The sequence below is a fragment of the Salvelinus fontinalis genome, unplaced genomic scaffold, assembly GCF_029448725.1.
Source record: "Salvelinus fontinalis isolate EN_2023a unplaced genomic scaffold, ASM2944872v1 scaffold_0628, whole genome shotgun sequence".
In the NCBI taxonomy this organism is placed as follows: domain Eukaryota; kingdom Metazoa; phylum Chordata; class Actinopteri; order Salmoniformes; family Salmonidae; genus Salvelinus; species Salvelinus fontinalis.
The window spans coordinates 109050-115049 of NW_026600837.1; the positions used below are offsets into that span (position 1 = coordinate 109050).

Below are 6000 nucleotides of genomic sequence, written 5' to 3' on the forward strand. Positions count from 1 at the left end.
GCAAAGGGAAAGACACAACACAACTCCGAGACGAAATGTTTCTGTGTGAAATGGCTTTTCTGTGTGACATTACGAGTCATCTGAATGCAATGAACTTGCAGCTGCAGGGTCGGGATCATGTCATCTCTGATATGTACAGTACAGTGAAGGCATTTAAAACCAAACTGACTCTGTGGGAGACGCAGATGCGGAAAGAAAATTTGAGCCACTTTCCCAGCTGCCAGACCATGAAAGAGAAGCTCTCTACCAGTGCGTTCCCGAGCGCACAGTTGGCTGATAAAATAGGTATGCTTGCCGCTGACTTTCGACGCCGATTTGCTGACTTTGAAGCACAAAAAAGCAGGTTGGAACTGCTCGGTAACCCATTTGCTGTTGACGTGGAAAGCTCACCACCAAACCTCCAAATGGAGTTGATTGACCTCCAATGCAATGATGCACTGAGGGCAAAATATGCGGCAGTGGGTGCTGCGGAGTTCGCCCGTTTCCTCCCCGACACAATGCCCCAGCTGCGCATCCAGGCTGCTCAAACGTTGTCTATGTTTGGCAGCACATACCTGTGTGAACAACTGTTTTCTTTGATGAACCTGAACAAAACATCACACAGAAGTCGACTTACTGCTGAACACCTCCACTCAATTCTGAGGATTTCCTCAGCTCAGAGCCTTACCCCGAACATTGATGAACTTGTGGAAAAGATGGGACACCACCAAGTATCACCCTCAACCTCAAACAAGTGAACATTACTGTGCAATCACATATTTAGAGTTTTTACTCAGTTCAAGTTTAAAAGTTAACCTGTTGGGGATGGGGGCGCTGTTTAGACTATTTATGCTAATGTGGCTAATTTTTTAAACGGCTTCCCACAAAATCCTTGATCGTACAATATGCATATTATTATTATTATTGGATAGAAAACAGTCTATAGTTTCTATAGGAGTTGAAATTTTGTCTCTAAGTGGAACAGAGCCCATTCTACAGCAATTTCCCTGACATGGAGTCAGATTTGAGAAACGTTGGCCACTTTTCTGAAGTCATTTAAACGGGCACTGTCGTTGCTATGACTATACGGACACTTCTTACGTCTTCCCCTGGATGCCTTTACGTGATGACGATTCCAACGGGCTCGATTGCTCGTTCACAGGCCCTACAAATGAAAAAAACCTTTAGCTAGCAAGTCTTTTCTTGCTGCGTAACGCGCGTGGAAGACACCGACCCTCTCCTGTTCCAAGCGTTAGTTTAGCCTGTTATATTTCTCCGGTCATCTTTTCACTCGTTATAGGAGTTACAAACATCACAAAGTAGTTAATTTAAAGCGTTTTATAGCAATTTATATCCGTTTAGTGCGATTTTGGGACATTTATTTTTGCAACGATGTGAAAAGTTGGGAACGCTTTTCAGTTCATCCCGAACGTAGTTGACATTTCCACATGGCAAGAGGACAGCTTTCCACCAAAAGACGATTTCTCCCAAGAAAGGATCCTTTGCCCAAGATACTGATGGAAGAACAGCTCAAGGTAGGACATTTTTATTATGATAAATCGTGTTTCTGTCGAAACATTTTAGTGGCTTAGGACGCCATGTTTTTTGACGTAGCTTCGCTTGGCGCAAACTGTATTGAAAAGTAAGGATAAATTAAAAAATGTAATAACGCAATTGTATTAAGAATTAAATTGTCTATCAATCCCTGTCCACCCTATATTTTTTAGTCACGTTTATGAGTATTTATGTATAAGAGTAGATCACTGTCTAAGTGGCGCAAGGACGTTTTCTTTACCAGCTTGTCTACATTTCACATTGTCTAACCATGATTTTGGTGGCTAAATATAAACATTTTCGATCAAACTGTATATGCATGTTGTAATGTGATGTTACAGGAGTGTCATCGGAAGAATTCTGAGAAGGTTAGTGAAAAAATTAATATCTTTTGGCGATGTTGACTTTTATCGCTCACTTTGGCTAGAATCAATGCTGGGCTGCTAATTGCTATGTGCTAAGCTAATATAACGATTTATTGTGTTTTCGCTGTAAGACACTTAGAAAATCTGAAATATTGTCTGTATTCACAGGATCTGTGTCTTTCGATTCGTGTATGCTGTGTATTTTTACGAAATGTTTGATGATTAGTAGTTAGGTAAACACGTTGCTCATTGTAATTATTCTAGTCCATTTGTGATGGTGGGTGCAATTGTAAACTATGCCATCTACCTGAAATATGCACTTTTTTCTAACAAAACCTATCCCATACCATAAATATGTTATCAGACTGTCATCTAATGAGTTTTTTTGTTGGTTAGAGGCTATAAATATCTTAGTTTAGCCGAATTGGTGATGGCTACTGGTGTTGGTGGACAAATAAAAGATGGTGGAATATGCTAATGTGTTTTTAGGTAATAGATGTACATCTTTACATATTGTGTCTTCCCTGTAAAACATTTTAAAAATCGGAAATGTTGACTGGATTCATAAGATCTGTGTCTTTCATTAGCTGTATTGGACTTTAATGTGTGAAAGTTAAATATTTTAAAAAAATATTTTTTTTGAATTTCGCGGCACTGGTTTTTCAGTGGGGGGGGGGGGGGGCGTGCCGCTAGCGGCACGCTGATCCTAGACAGGTTAAAGTTTAATATTTGTTTTCACTGCATGTTACTTCTCCTTAAACAAAGTGTTGTTTTTGATTAATAGATTTTTGCACTTTATTTTATTGTATTTCAATCCAATTATATTTTAAAAATATTTCAGTTGAGTGGATGATAGAAAATTGCTATTATTGTTTTTTTCTTTGAAGTAAATTTAGCCCACTTTTGCTAAAATAGAAAATATAGGCTACTGATGGTGCCTTGAATACCGGTTTCTTTCATTTAATGTTCATGTTATGGGGATTTTTATATAAAGGAAATTTGTCTTTTGTGTCTGTTGAAAATTAAAGATTACTGACAGAGCCATAAGAAAATATTGCTTTATTTATCTGATCATATTGGAATATATTTGTTAGGTTTTCAGTAGGTTCAATTAGGTTCACTAGACTATATGCGTCATTTAAAAATTTTTCAATGAACATTCGAACAGTCCGGCCCTCGGCTTGTAGCTAAATTTTTTATTTGGCCCTCCGTCCATTTGACTTTGACACCCCTGGTCTAGGGGTATGATTCTCGCTTTGGGTGCGAGAGGTCCCGGGTTCAAATCCCGGACGAGCCCTTTAACAGTCTGAGACAAGCGGATCTTTGTTTACTGGTTGGAGGGGCAACTGCCATCCCTGGAGTATAGGACGAGGTGGCTGAGTGATTAAGGCAATGGACTGCTAATCATTTATGCTCTCCACTAGTGGCTTCAACATGTATTAATTTCTTCCTTGATTAAAAATCTGTCATTTTAACCGGTACTGGTTACCTTCAGACGAGTCCTGTGACACTTGTGGGGGTCGTAGAGCAAAACTGAGAACGGCATTGTGTTTGTTAGAGTCTCCCCTTTCCATAGAATGGTCAAACAATTTTGTTGGTCAAACCATTCGGAAGCTACAGACATTTATATGAGAAAACTGATATTCGGGATGTCTCATGTTTTGACAAACATCGCTCTCGCTCTGCCGCCTTTCCCCGAAAATGCAGAGGTGTGACATCAGCGGTTATGGAAGATTGAGAAGCATCCAGTGCAAAAAAAAGGTGAAATCTCTAGTTTCAAACTGACAGATTCCAATGGGGATTTTATCATTTATTCACATACCGGTGCGTCAATCGGCTCAAATTCAATGAGCTCCAATTCGTTTTGATGTCTTCTTTTTCAACTTCAAAATCTTAATTTAGCTCTTCTTCATTTGTTTCTTGCTGTTACAGAAAATGAAAATTGAATCTGAAAGACTTGGAAGATTAATTACAGAGGATTTGAACTGAAACCTGGTCAACTGCTTGGAAGACAGCTATGCTCACAAGTATACCAACAAAACTCACGTGATTCACTGTGGCCTGGCACCATCGACAAGTCAATCCATATCCTCACCGTCATTGCTGGCGACAGCAAAAAAAATTCTTCCACGAAATGGCTCGTTGGTCTAGTGGTATGATTCTCGCTTTGGGTGCGAGCGGTCCCGGGTTCAAATCCCGGACGAGCACTTTAACAGTCTGAGACAAGCGGATCTTTGTTTACTGGTTGGAGGGGCAACTGCCATCCCTGGAGTATAGGACGAGGTGGCTGAGTGATTAAGGCAATTGACTGCTACTCATTTGTGCACTCCACTAGTGGCTTCAACATGTATCAATTTCTTCCTTGATTAAAAATCTTTAATTTTAACCGGTACCGGTTACCTTCAGACGAGTCCTGTGACACTTGTGGGTGTCGTAGAGCAAAACTGAGAACGGCATTGTGTTTGTTAGAGTCTCCCCTTTCCATAGAATGGTCAAACCATTTTGTTGGTCAAACCGTTCGGAAGCTACAGACATTTATATGAGAAAACTGATATTCGGGATGTCTCATGTTTTGACAAACATCGCTCTCGCTCTGCCGCCTTTCACCGAAAATGCAGAGGTGTGACATCAGCGGTTATGGAAGATTGAGAAGCATCCAGTGCAAAAAAAAAGGTGAAATCTCTAGTTTCAAACTGACAGATTCCAATGGGGATTTTATAATTTATTCACATACCGGTGCGTCAATCGGCTCAAATTCAATGAGCTCCAATTCGTTTTGATGTCTTCTTTTTCAACTTCAAAATCTTAATTTAGCTCTTCTTCATTTGTTTCTTGCTGTTACAGAAAATGAAAATTGAATCTGAAAGACTCGGAAGATTAATTACAGAGGATTTGAACTGAAACCTGGTCAACTGCTTGGAAGACAGCTATGCTCACAAGTATACCAACAAAACTCACGTGATTCACTGTGGCCTGGCACCATCGACAAGTCAATCCATATCCTCACCGTCATTGCTGGCGACAGCAAAAAAATGTCTTCCACGAAATGGCTCGTTGGTCTAGTGGTATAATTCTCGCTTTGGGTGCGAGAGGTCCCGGGTTCAAATCCCGGACGAGCCCTTTAACAGTCTGAGACAAGCGGATCTTTGTTTACTGGTTGGAGGGGCAACTGCCATCCCTGGAGTATAGGACGAGGTGGCTGAGTGATTAAGGCAATTGACTGCTAATCATTTGTGCACTCCACTAGTGGCTTCAACATGTATCAATTTCTTCCTTGATTAAAAATCTTTAATTTTAACCGGTACCGGTTACCTTCAGACGAGTCCTGTGACACTTGTGGGGGTCGTAGAGCAAAACTGAGAACGGCATTGTGTTTGATAGAGTCTCCCCTTTCCATAGAATGGTCAAACAATTTTGTTGGTCAAACCGTTCGGAAGCTACAGACATTTATATGAGAAAACTGATATTCGGGATGTCTCATGTTTTGACAAACATCGCTCTCGCTCTGCCGCCTTTCACCGAAAATGCAGAGGTGTGACATCAGCGGTTATGGAAGATTGAGAAGCATCCAGTGCAAAAAAAAAGGTGAAATCTCTAGTTTCAAACTGACAGATTCCAATGGGGATTTTATAATTTATTCACATACCGGTGCGTCAATCGGCTCAAATTCAATGAGCTCCAATTCGTTTTGATGTCTTCTTTTTCAACTTCAAAATCTTAATTTAGCTCTTCTTCATTTGTTTCTTGCTGTTACAGAAAATGAAAATTGAATCTGAAAGACTCGGAAGATTAATTACAGAGGATTTGAACTGAAACCTGGTCAACTGCTTGGAAGACAGCTATGCTCACAAGTATACCAACAAAACTCACGTGATTCACTGTGGCCTGGCACCATCGACAAGTCAATCCATATCCTCACCGTCATTGCTGGCGACAGCAAAAAAATGTCTTCCACGAAATGGCTCGTTGGTCTAGGGGTATGATTTTCGCTTAGGGTGCGAGAGGTCCCGGGTTCAAATCCCGGATGAGCCCTTTAACAGTCTGAGACAAGCGGATCTTTGTTTACTGGTTGGAGGGGCAACTGCAATCCCTGGAGTAAAGG

General features: G+C 40.7%; 3 non-coding genes across 3 annotated transcripts; all 3 read left to right on the forward strand.

Moving 5' to 3' along the window:
• Nucleotides 1-4034: 4034 nt before the first annotated feature.
• On the forward strand, nucleotides 4035-4107 carry trnap-ugg (transfer RNA proline (anticodon UGG)). Its single transcript has one exon. It is a non-coding gene; the product is annotated as a tRNA-Pro (tRNA).
• Nucleotides 4108-4946: 839 nt separating this feature from the next.
• trnap-ugg (transfer RNA proline (anticodon UGG)) lies at nucleotides 4947-5018 on the forward strand. Its single transcript has one exon. It is a non-coding gene; the product is annotated as a tRNA-Pro (tRNA).
• An 840-nt stretch (nucleotides 5019-5858) lies between these two features.
• trnap-agg (transfer RNA proline (anticodon AGG)) lies at nucleotides 5859-5930 on the forward strand. The gene has a single exon. It is a non-coding gene; the product is annotated as a tRNA-Pro (tRNA).
• Nucleotides 5931-6000: the final 70 nt, after the last annotated feature.